General features: G+C 41.0%; 1 protein-coding gene across 1 annotated transcript in view; it reads left to right on the top strand.

Moving 5' to 3' along the window:
• Positions 1 to 13,258, top strand: part of ACVR2B (activin A receptor type 2B) — a 172,162-nt gene that overhangs the window by 106,044 nt on the left and 52,860 nt on the right. The window lies entirely within an intron of this gene.

Raw genomic sequence — 13,258 nt, 5'->3', positions numbered from 1 at the left:
GCTAATTTATATATATCCTCTTAAAATGAATTAGGTGATATAAATGTAATGAAAGACGATCAGATTCCTCAAGTGACTTTTCAGTTTGTGTTTTGATATTCTTGGGGCAATGGCATTGTCAAGGTTTCTTTCCCCACTCTGAACTTTAGGGTACAGATGTGGGGACCTGCATGGACACTTCTAAGCCTAATTACTAGCTTAGCTCTGGTATACTGCCACCACCCAGAATTCCAGTGTCTGGGGCACTCTATTCCCCCAAAACTTCATCCCCTCTCTGGGTTGCCTTGAGGGACTTCACCAATTCCCTGGTAAACACAAATCCAAACCCCTTGGATCTTAAAACAAGGAAAAATCAATCAGGTTCTTAAAAAGAAAGCTTTTAACTAAAGAAAGAAAAGGTAAAAATTATCTCTGTAAAATCAGGATGGAAAATGCTTTACAGGGTAATCAGATTCCTATAGACCAGAGGGGGCCGGCCCCCCTAGCCTTAGGTTCAAAGTTACAGCAAACAGAGGTAAAATCCTTCCAGCAAAAAGAAATATTTACAAGTTGAGGAAACAAAAATAAAACTAATCCGCCTTGTCTGGCTGTTACCTAAAATTTTGAAACATGAGACTGGTTTAGAAAGTTTTGGAGAGCCTGGATGGACGTCTGGTCCCTCTTAGTCCCAAGAGCGAACAACAACAACACACAGAGCACAAACAAAAGGCTTCCCTCCACCAAGATTTGAAAGTATCTTGTCCCCCTATTGGTCCTCTGGTCAGGTGTCAGCCAGGTTTACTGAGCTTCTTAACCCTTTACAGGTAAAAGAGACATTAACCCTTAACTATCTGTTTATGACAGGCATGTTGATCTGACAGACAACTGTTTCAATTTGGAAGTCGATGAATAATTTCAAAGTGGAACCTCTTTGAATTTATTTCTTCCCCCTCTAGCATTTGAAGGACTAATTATAGGAAGAGCTGCAGAATGCTCCATGCACGCATCATGCAGCCAATTTTATATTTTGTCGTATGCATGACTTGCTGTGCAGTTACATACTCTTCCATGTGCGCCCTTACCGTAAAAAATAAAATAAAAATAGAGTTCAGGGTCTGTTCTTTCATTCTTAGTATTGCTGAGCGTTCACAAATGAATATGTTGCAAAGAGTCAAACTGATGAGGTTCAGTTAATTAACTAGGGATAAACACGTATACAACTGATGTGAAAAGTGAGCTGCTGAAAGCTTAGGATCCTGGCAGGGGTTGTGTTGCTTACTCCAGAATGTGACCAAGAGACTCAAAACCTTGCCCTATTTTAAGATGGTTTTAAAATGGATGCAAGAATGGTCATGTCCACAGTTCTCTGTTTACTAAAAGCAGCACCGTGAGTGGACCCTGCATTGAGAAAGCCATTTTGCCCTTTTGTGAGGAATGAGATTTTCTGCTTACCTCCTAGACACCCTTAATACAAGTGTGAAATTGTTCTGTCTGCCCAGATTTCTCCTAGGAAGAGAAAGGGTTAGTTGGCTGTGCAGACAATCTGAGGCACTCTGCCTAGTTTATCGTCAGTGTCTGCGCAGCCCCAGTCGCTGTCTAGTATGATAGGTTTGAAGTGGTGAGGGATTAGGGCCAGCACCATGGCTGGAGACAGCGTGTTTGTGAGTGAGGCTGGCTCCAGTAAGTGACGTGTCTGTACTAGCAGGGGTAGTATCTTATGTCAGGGCTCTGCTTGAGCCTTGTTTCCGCTGTATTTTTTTTTAAAAGAATCACATTTATGTAGATCATGGATTTAAAAAAGCATTTCTTAAAAATGCAAAGAAATACTTATTCTGCTGACTTGGAAAATGGCCCAGTCCTGAAATGAATACTTAACTCATACAGATATATGAACCTCCATCTATTTTCCTTCGCAGAGAGATTTAGAAAATGACCAAAACCAATAGATTGTATAATGCTTAAGGACAGAGAGAGCAGGCAGTGGTACCTATTGGACAGAGCAACAGAGTGGAGTTCAGGGGACACACATTCTCTTCTTGGCTCTGCTGCTGACCTGTTGTGTAATCTCAAGCAAATCGCTTTCTCTCCCTGCCTCAGTTTCTCCATATGTGGGAATAATACTTGAAGAGGCTGGATGAACCATTAAGTCATCTGAAAAGGAATCACAGGACCTGGGTTCAGTTCCCCACTCTGCCATTGAGTGCTGTGCAACTTTAGGCAAGACATGTCACCTCTCTGTGCTTCTGTTTTCTGTCCCCACCCATTGTCTGTCTCCTCTGTTTAGACTTAGCTCTTTGGGGTGAGGACTGTTGTGCAGTGCATTGCACGGAACCTAGCACAATGGGGCCCTGATTTATATTCAAGCGTCTGGGCAGGACTAGAATGCAAATGATAGTAAAAAGAGCTGGATAAAATCAAAATATTTTAAAGAGAAAATGTGTTTGCTGTGTCTCTTTAAATCAGTGTGAGCTTGCTGGGAATCATCTAGTGAAGCCCAGTTCTGACAACTTATTACACTTTACACTGTTGGGAAATTTCCTAAAGGGTGTAATGCAATGTTGTATTTGGGTTTTTAAGGTCATTGTTACACAGATTGTTCAAGCCTGGATACATTTTTAACTGGACTTTGTCTAAAGAATAAACATAGCTGGGGTTGTTTTCCAGTCACCAGCTATAGCAACCAGATCAGAAGTTTGAGTCAGCAATCCTAGAAAAAAAAACATGCTAATTTAGAAGAGGCAATTACATTTTTCCATTTTTCTTGTGATTTTTTGCCATTTGAATTGTAATTGTATTAAGTGTAAATTGATTTGTGTCATATTTACTTCATAAATTATTCTGCTGACTGGTAGATGGACTTAGATTTTTGTCTTACTCTCTCATAGCATTGCTTTGAACCATCATGCTTAGCAGTTTATTCTACTGCTTGCTTGCTTATGTCTCATGTTGTTTCGAATTCATATCCAATATCCAGAGGAGACCATACCCCCTGTTGGGCTTGGCCTACACTAGCATCTTACATCAGTATAACTGTGGCTCGGTGTGTGGAAAATAGACCTAATTCCTGGTGTAGACACTGCTCTGTTGACGAGAAGGTGTGTCTTGTTGACACAGCTACCAAGTACCTTTGCCCTGTGGGAAGCCCTCCTGTTCCGGAGTAGGTGGAGTCTTCGCTGAAGTGCTATGCGGTGCAGATACATTGGTGTAGCTGCACCACTGCAGCATTTTAAGTGTAGACAAGCCCTTAGAATGGAACAATTCTGTGTGTCTCCTCCAGAGCAGAGAGACTGAGGTGAGGTAGCTAGTCACAGCACTGTAGCCCCGTCTGTGGTTCAGCTCATCTAACTTGATCATAATAACTACAGTTCCTTGTATCCACTAGGATTTTACAGTGGGATAGCCAACATGTTTGTTATCCCATAGTAAAAATACACCTTTTTGGCAGTGAAAAGAGTGTTATTCACCTCATATGGACAAGAGAGAGCTGCCAGAATCAAAGGTGGTTATAGGATACGGGGAAGGAATTGAGCACTGTGCTGGCCCAGATTTTTAAATGTGACTAGTGATTCTGGATGCTTAATATGAGAAACCTTAAAGGGGCCTGGTTCTGAGAGGGTGGATGCTCAGCACTTCCTGAAAATCAGGCCCTTTTGAAAATGTCTCACATTGGGCACCCAAAATCATTAGTCACTTCTGCAAATCATGGCCTAGATTTTCTTACAGAAGCTGAGTAACTGTTGCCAGCTTTTTCCACTTTAGTTTAAAGGTCACTCATGAGCTGTTTGTTATGAATTATTACTACAGGCCATTTTGCTTCTCTATATGGCAGGCGCCCTGGTGCCCAGCAACTTAAAAAAAAAATTCTTAAAAATGGCAACACTGCCAGTAAATTTCACACCCTAAAAATAGGCTCAAGATGAACTGTGGCATACAGTGGGCGGCAGAGCACAGGAGGTCAGTGGAGAAGTTACTGATGCTTCATTATCTCAACAACTGGCTGTTCCAATTCTGCTCAGCTCAGGTGGCAAACTGGGGAAGAGAGAATCTCCCAAGTGGACTGGTTCCATAAATCTAAACTCTCATGGTAATGCTAAATAGTTGACCTTGATATATTAGATAAAAATTGAGACCAAAACAATCCGGTACAGTATTTTTATCAACTTTATCTGAAGCATTTGAAGTGCATATGTTTTAAAGAAACAGTTTAAAATAAGATTTTTCCAGCTTGAGGCAAATTGATATAGATGGTAGATATATAATTTGTTCAGTACTTACAAAATAATAGCATCATCTTACAGTACATTTGTCAATGCTGCACAGGTGAGAAGTGATGAGTGCATAGGATTAATTAAGGGACTGTTTTCATTTAGGGGTGATACTTTATTGTGAAGATTATAGAAGACAAGCAAGGAAAACTTGTGGGTAGTTTACATGTGTAATGAGTGTGGCTACCTTCAAACAGGCCAGCCGGTGTGTGTACGTAGTCAGACACTGAAAATCAAGATTTGTCTTCAGCAACACAGTCCCATGCTGCCTGAGTTGAAACAGACTCTCAATTAAGTGTTAATATTTAGATTTAAATCCTCTGGGCCAGTCACTAGTGGGAGACAGTCACTCTTGAGATTGACATTTCAGGGGAGGGTAGTACACATTAATAAACGTTATTGTCCATTCTGCATATTTTAGGGAATAGGGTATCTCGGTGACCACAAGTTACTCTAAAAGGCTGGAATAGTTGGTGGTGTTTGCCAGGTCTCTACACTGAAAAAACTGAATGCTGCCCTAGCAGAGATTCTTGGTGTTAAATAGGTTTAAATAAGGATGTGAATCCCTGTGAAGAAATCCATCTAAACTCATAGCTCTTTTCCCCAGAAGACTTTAATGACCAAAAAGCTGCTGTGTGTCAGTTTTTTCAGCCCTCTTTGTGGCCACGCTGCATGGAATTCTGCATTGTGGTCCTGCATCTGGCTTAACCTGTTCATGGATGTTACAACATTGGAAGCAGATGAGCAATTCAGCGCTGTGTTCAAAAAGTTATAAAAAGTTTTCTGTTTGTCCTTGGATAATTGGAGTGCATTACCAAAGTTCATGAACATTGGCTGAAAGGCACAGAAACCTAGTAGTTAACTTATTGGTGTTTATTGCTCAATAGGCTGTTTTTGCAGTGAAAACTCTAGTCTTGTCTTTGAAGTAATTAAAAATTCTTCTCTTATCTGTGGGAGGTATTTGGGTTTAATAAAACCCACCAATTTGTGTTCATGCCAATAAACAGTGTGTGTCCAGTCTGTGTTAACATCTCTTATTGCATGTAACAGTCTTTTTATGTGAGGGGAAGCAGTGAAAGGAGAGGAGTGCGCAACTGTAGTTTTTCTGGTCACTGTCTGCTTTCCCAGAGCTGTGCGTGTTCTTGAAGGCGTGTGTGTCCTGTGGCCAGCATGTAAATGGAGTTAAACAAAAGGCAGCCATATCTAAAAGAAACATCAAGTTATTGCCATTATGGATGAGGACAAAAACTCTGTGACTTCAGACTTGTAAGAAAATATTGCAAGTGATGCAGAGTACATTTAATTTAAAAAAAAAAAAAAAGCAAAGTGTTAAGAGTCTCTTCAGAAGATTTATTTTGATGTTTTCTTCATGGAAGTTTTTTTGGGGGTAAAGCCTTTTGATGATCCAGCCTTAGTTATGCCTCCTCTTAGATGCTTTGCTGGTTTGGGGCTCAGTGGGAATCTTTCTGTTGATCTTAAAAGGATCTGATGAACACTACATGGAATATAAGTCATGGGTGGCTGGAACATCTCCTGCATACCACATGCTATGCAGCCACCCGTTTCGTCATTGCAGAGACTCAAGTTAGTTTTATGCTTATTCCCAGTGGTAAATCTCTTGTGAGAATTGCTGAGAGCATTTTTCAGAGTAGTAGCTGTGTTAGTCTGTATCAGCAAAAAGAACGAGGAGTACTTGTGGCACCTTAGGACTGGTCTACACTGGGGGGGTGGTGGAGGGCGATCTAAGATGTGCAACTTAGTATCTTAGTTTGACTTTCCTGGCCGTCCTCATGGCGGCAAATTGACTGCCGCGGCTCCCACGTCGACTCCGCTCTCTCCTCCTGCCGAGGTGGAGTATGGACGTCAATTGGGGGATCGATTCATCGTATCTAGGTGAGATGCAATAAATCGATCCCTGATAGATCTATTACTACCCGCCGATCCGGCAGGTAATGTAGACATAGCCTTAGAGACTAACAAATTTATTTGAGCATAAGCTTTTGTGGGGTAAAACCTGCTTCATCGGATGCATGCAGTGGAAAATATAGTAGGAAGATATATATACACAGAGAACATGAAAAAATGGGTCTTCTCTTACTAACTGTAATGAGAGTAATCAATTAAGGTGGGCTATTATCAGCAGAAGAACAAATACTTTTATAGTGATAATTGGAAGAGAATTGCAGTGTGTCCTGAAGATGTATAGATTCAGGATTTTTCAAACTGAGTTCCTGTGTCAAGGTACCTTCACAGAGGGTCTTGTTCGTACCTTTCTCTCGGAAACGAAAGGGGCTCTAGCTCAAGCTGTACACAGCTGTGGTGGTGTCTCATGGGGAGCCCTGCGTGCTGAGAGTCTTTAGCCCTGTTAAAGAAGTTGGCAGCTGCAGAGTCTGTGCAAATTGGGTACAGCCCTTGGGCTTGTCTGGGAGAAGTTTGGAACAGTTGGGTTCATGGGGGACAAAGTGTTCAGAGAAGATTTTAAAGAGCTGTGATGATTGTGTGAAGTCTGACATCTTGACTGAAACACTGTGGATTGAACCAGTGACTCTCCTCGGCTAAAAGCATGAGATGCTATAGCTTGAATGAAAGAGCCAAACTGGTGAAGTTGGGGGCTGAAGCAATTCTTATCTTCTGTGGATCAGCACAGAGGGGGACCTGTAAGATTCAGCACTGAGTTACAGTTGCACTGTCCATGTTGGCAGTTTTGGGCAGCTCCCTAACACAGCTCAAATGAGTCTCACATATTTCTCTATTAATGGCAGCAAAATTGACCCCCAGGCCTGATGCATTATGGTTTATCAGATTCAATACAGTTAAATGTTCCTGGATGATTTCCTATTCTTTCCTTATAAAAATTATTCTTGTTGTTTCTGAAATATTTGAATCTAATCACTATGGGAGCTAACCAAAATTTAAATGTAAAGTTGAATTGCTAAGACGCAATGTGTCAATTTCCTTAAGTGAGGCTATTGAGTATATGACATCTGGATAGGAATGTGGGAAGAAAATGTTTGTCCATATTGAGTGTGGTGTGTGTTACTTCTGCGTGGTCTGGATTCTTTTATGCACATCAGTAGCTTTAGAGGAAGGGAATGTCTTGTACAGGAACTCAAAGTTGTTCAATGGAATTCCATCTCTAGGACAGACAAGTGGGATTTTAAGTCTCTTGGACTGTACTTGTACTCTCTCACACACACAGATTTCAAAGTGGAATCCATACGCAGCTGCTGGTTGGTGCATGAAATCAAGCTGAAGGATAATATGGGAAACTAATTTATTTACTCTTTACATAAGATCTTCACCCTTTTATAAATGTCTTTAAAGAATCATTGCCATTATCCAGCCCTTTTTTCCACGCTTTTCATTGTTGTACTAGAAACAATAACTGAAAGTTTCATGGTGGTATTGGATTGTGCTACATTCCTTCATCAGGTCAGTTGGTTACATACAGCCTTGTTTCAATAGATCCAAAGAAGAAAGGTAAATTTCTGTAAACATGAAATAGGTTCTAAATGTAGTGTAGCGACTTGGGAGCAGACTTCATTGCAAAAGGGGCTGACAGAATTACTCATATGGGATTTACCATTAGGAACAAAAAGGCTGGAGAAATTGGCATCTGATTTGACTGCTTTGCTTCTCATCCTCTGAAGAATTTCAGGAATGTCTTGACTTCCTTTTGGAGGGCTTAAGGCCAGTGTATGATTGCAAAGGCTAGAGAGTTGCTTTTCTTTGCTCCTTTTTTTCATTCATTCTCTGGTTCAGCCTCTTTGCTTGCTTTGACTGAAGCTAATTAACTCTTGAGCTATCAGTGAAAGTTGGAGAAGATGCTTTAAAAAACCAGTGTAAGTGTTTTCGTATTTCTTGATAGCGAAACTGCACTCTGCGGAAGTCTAGGACGCTATATAAAAGGTGTCACTTGCCCCCAGTGAATCCTCTGAAGTTCCCAAATGCCCTCAAATGGATTGAATTGAGGAATTGATGTTTGAGATGTAGTGCATGTTTGTCATTTATCAATATAAACGCTGATTATAAGCTGAAGATCATTCTTCAGTGTTACAAGCATTTGGTTTTCAGTGTGCTCCCTGAAATAGCGCTTCCCCTGCACAAGAGCTTTGTGAGTAAGCCATCTTGATGAGGATGATGCTTCTAAAATCTGACTGATGGCTAAAATCCACAATTTGTTACTCAAACAAAACTTGCAGCAGTGAGGAAAGTTCTACTCCATGTACTGTGTTACAATTTATTTATTTTGCCCAGAATGCCCACTAAAATTGCACCGGCTGTGCGTCCATCAGAGCAGTTTGCAGGCAGCTATGCATGGATTTTGCTGGAATTCAAGGTGTCATTGAAGGTCTGCATAATTATTGTCATAATTTATTGACTCTGGATGGAAAAAGAGGCTGCAGATCAGCATCAAGTGAGCTCATCCGTTTGCAATTTCTGGTTGTAAACCAGAGGACCTGCTGCCACAGAATGTAACAGTCTTTGATGATAGTACAAGGAAGGAAGTTAAGACTTTGCTGCCTGAACAAAACTGGTGTAATGAGAATAGGGAGAAAGAGCCACAAGCTTGACTTTGGAGTCCTGGCGCATGTTTTAGTCAGTCCAAAAACTAATCACCTTTCCTGACCGAAGAGGAAAGGCATTGGCCATGCTTGCTGATGGATGCTGTCTGGCACTGGAAAGGTATAGGAATACTGGGTGATAACTCAGCTTCGCCCTAGCAAAATCAAGTCCTCAAAAACTGGGACCCCAACTTTCTGATTCAGATATCAATCTGCTTGCAGCCTAAAAGAAACAGTGTAGATGATCTTAGCAGCCTCTTACAATGGCTAGGATTTGGTGGAACTATTCAGGGCTAGTTTCAGCCACTGGTGAAAGCAGATGATGAGAAACTCCCCGTGAACACACATGCAGGTTGGATTGAAGACTTCCAAGCCCACGGTGCTGCTTTTTTTTTAATAAAGTGACACTGAGTTTTATGCAAGGTGGAAGGAGTGGAGAGGTTTTGAGACAGAAACACAGCTCTACTGCAGTTACCACAGGCAATGAGCCCTGTTCTGCCAACCTAGACACCTTTCTACCAGCAACATCCACCACCTGACCTCTCTCTCAAGTGCAGGGCTGGACCCACGCAGAAGGCTGTGTTCTGGCCTGTCACACCACAGCAAGTTTCACCCGGGTTCTTATGCAGATGAGGACCCTAGTAATAAAGGCTTGTGTTCTGCTGAAGCTGATGCTGCTCAGGCAAACTGCCACCTTTATTCTAAATCTGCAGCACTTCTCATTTAGCTCCTTCTGTCTTTCTTGAACAGAGGCTGTCTTGCTGCTGTTTGATTTTCTGATATGAACAAAGTGGAGGCCCTAGCATAAAGCCAGAAAATTAATTTTTCTCTGAGACTTGAATTGAGATTTGGTGTCTCTTGCCTTTGGAGAGGAAAGATCTAACAAGACTTCCTTTTCCCCTTTGTGAGCCTGATGGCAAGTAAAGGTTAAAATAACCCTACAAACTACAAAGTAGTAGAGAGGAACTTGCAGAAATTTAACTTCCAAGCATACAGAATCTCCTGTTATCTACCATAGATACATCAACGTAACTCTTCCAATGAGCCTTCCACTTGCCCAGATAACTTGCTGCCAAAGTGACTGTATACAAAGTGACTGGGTTGAAATTGTGCCATTAAAATATTAGGGGGAACTTGTGCATTTCACTCCCATTATATATTTCATATCGATTACTTGCTAGAAATTGTCAATGTAGTAGGTCACTTATATCTTTGCAGGTTTCTCCCATTGCATCTCCTTTTAGGCAGGACAGAGAGTCCAGAATATTTGGATTTAGATTTATAGCAGACTTTAAAAGCCATGTTTTACATGATCTGTCCTGGCAGTTTAAAGAGAGATTGTTCTGTTTTACTTCCTTCCTTGTACATCCTGCCAAAACACTGCCGAACTCTTACTTAAGCTTTGGTTAGTCAAGTGTAAGAGGGTGACAAGATGACAAACACTTTCGTTTGCAGGGCAGAGGTCCCCAAACTTTTTTGCTCACTCTCCCCTGCGCTTATCTGGTCCACACTCCCCTGGAAGCTGTGGTAGGGGCTGGAAACGCCTGGTGCAGGGGCCAGGGCCAGGAGCAGAGCTAGGGGTAGAGTTGGGGTTGGCCTTGGCTTCCTCCCTGCCCGCTATGGGGGCTGGTCCTGGACCTGCTGTGCTTTCCTCAAATGTTTAGCCATGCCCCCTAAAGGGCGCACCCCATAGTTTGGGAGCCACTATTTAAAGGGCACAGTTTCCTGATGCCTGACCTTCCATATCTTCTTGTCCATTTACATGCATTACAGTTTTTCCAATTACCAGTGAATTAAATTTGGAATTGTGATATTTAGAAATGTCAAGCAGAATCAGTAGAAAAGCACTTTGGGTCCAGTCTTAATAGACTCAGCACATTGGAAAGCATATTTGAAATGTCCCTGCTGATGAAACTCAGAGGACCATGTGTGGCATGTGTAGTGCTGCTGTTCAGACACTGAAGCTTTTCGGCAATGGCAGTTCACCAGAGACTTCTTATTTCTCCATTGTTGTGGTCTGCATTGCATGTTATAGACACATGACTACTCTCTCCCTGGAGAAAAGCTAGGAAATGAAGAGCCATCTCTGACGGGGTTTTCCTGGGGTTCAAAATAGTGGTGGAATGGGGTAGTGAGCAGGGAGATGGAATGTTGTGGATGTCTATGAAATGGTGGGAAAGAGTGCTTCATTATCTATGACATCTGATCGGAAGTATCTCCTCTCTTTGGTTAACTTTAACAGGAAATGCCTTTAGGATGTATAAAAAAAACCCCTCACTTTTAAAATCTCAGATTTTCCTCCACTCAGATTGTAAGCTGCTGGGGGCAGAAACACTCTTTTTAGGTGTTTGTACAACTAGCGCAATGGGATTGTGGTGTGTGACTGGACTCCTGAGTGCTGTGGCAATACAAAGAAGAAATAATCTCATAATGCATGCTGATATAAAAGTGTGTTTCAGATAGACTTGAGAGAAATATCCCAAAAGACATTTCATGGTGCTATGCAACAGCTTGCCCTCTCTAAAGGCTGCGTATCTGAAATCCAGTGATACAGGGAGAGAAAAAAGGCCTTCTGAAGATACCATTTGTCAGTCAAGGCAATGTCTTGGTTTAGTGAAGCAAGGAAACTGTGAAGAGACACCTCTTAATGAGTAGGGTTAATGGAGAAATGGTTGGTATTTGCCTATTAACTCTGTGGCAAGGATCCGACAGAAGCGTACATCCCTTAGGATGTTAATAAACAAATCCCAATTGTGTCACACTCTATGCTTCCCTCCACACATTGAGATATATGGAGGCAAGTGCTATATGGCCATGCCTTGCTCTGATGCACAATTTCCTAACCTTTGTGGTATTTTGTCCTCTTAGATACAGCACTGGTCTGTCTGTCTAATATAACACAGACAAGGTAGGTGAGGTAATATATTTTTATTGGACCAATAAAATATTACCTTTCACACCTCTCTAATATACTGGGACCAACACAGGTATAGCACCACTGCCAATAATATAACACACATCCCCCACTGGGTTTTTGTGATTACTAATCCAGTTTGAGCCCTGACTGTCCAAATTGCCTCATTTGCGACCCAAAGAGTATTTAAACATGAACTGCAGGAGCAGCAAGGCATTAAATGCTTTTGATTGATCTCCCTGGTGTTTTTATTAAAGAACCAAAACCTTTCTGAGGAGACCGATTATAGTTAGCGATGTAAAGGGGAAAAAATAATTACATTTTGGCTTTGTCCTTAACTGAGGTTACACAAAATAGAATTTCCTAATAGATGAATAATATGATCCCCTCCTTTAAACAAAATATGAAAATGAGCATTTGAGCTGAAATCGAAAATGCCCATTTCCAGAAATTGATTGACTACTGGCAGTGCGCTTTTTTATTATTATTATTATTATTATTATTATTATTATTATTATTTATTATTTATTATTACTGGTGCAGGGTGCTAATGATCATGACCTAGCTAAACCTTCTTGGATCAGTTTTACCTAGGCAAAGCAATGATTTGTTAAACCTTTTCATGAGTGATCCTCTGCTTTGAGCCAACAGATTAGGCTTACTGGTTTGTGTGTGCGCAATATTTCAGTAAATCAGATAATGTTGCCATGTCACTGAACTGATTTCTGTAAACAAGAATACCTGCCTGGTGTTATGGACTTTGAGCAATTCTGAGCTTCTGTGGTCTTTCATGAGCTCTCTTTTTTCTAGACTTTCTTTGTTAAAGAAACAAACCCTAGTCAATTTAAAATGACAGGAAATTATTCAAAAGAATTAAATCTTTATTGCATCCTTTTCCCAAGTTGCTGCTAATGTCTGTTAAAAATATATTTCCTATATTTCAAGGAATGCACTATATTAGCAGTTTGAGAGAAGAGTGTAATCTAATTCTTTTGAATAATTTCCTTGTTATCTTTAATTGACTTGAGCCCAAGTTTAAAAAAAAAAAAAAAGAATAGTGGGGTAGGAAGAAGGAATCACTACACAGATGTCTGCGGAAGCGGTGAAGTCTGAGTCATGGTGTGAATATAGAAGCCCCTGGTTATTGTCATCCCTGGTGAGTAGAGAGGATGCATTTCTTAATATGAAGTTCCTTTTTTAATTTTAAAAGAAAATGACTTAAAGCCTCCTTTCCTTTTCAGACTGGCTGTAATGACATCACCACGGGTTACCATGGTGATATTGAATATGTTGAGAATTGTTTGACAGCCTCTGACAGAAAACTTCAGAGCTTTTGTCTTGGGAACTACCTAGTCTATTGACAGAAAACAGAACCCAAGCTAATCTTCCTTCTACGCATTCTGTGGCTGGTGTTCCCAGTGTTATACTGAATTCTGGTTTTATTTTATTTTTTTTGAGGGGGTGAGGGGGCAAGTCTTACCCTTAATCTGAAGCTTACACCAGAGAAGACCCGTGTTCTGTGGTGGGGCATGCCC

This window comes from Gopherus evgoodei, chromosome 2 (genome assembly GCF_007399415.2).
Source record: "Gopherus evgoodei ecotype Sinaloan lineage chromosome 2, rGopEvg1_v1.p, whole genome shotgun sequence".
Taxonomy (NCBI): Eukaryota; Metazoa; Chordata; order Testudines; family Testudinidae; genus Gopherus; species Gopherus evgoodei.
This window is presented reverse-complemented; position numbering and strand designations above follow the sequence as displayed.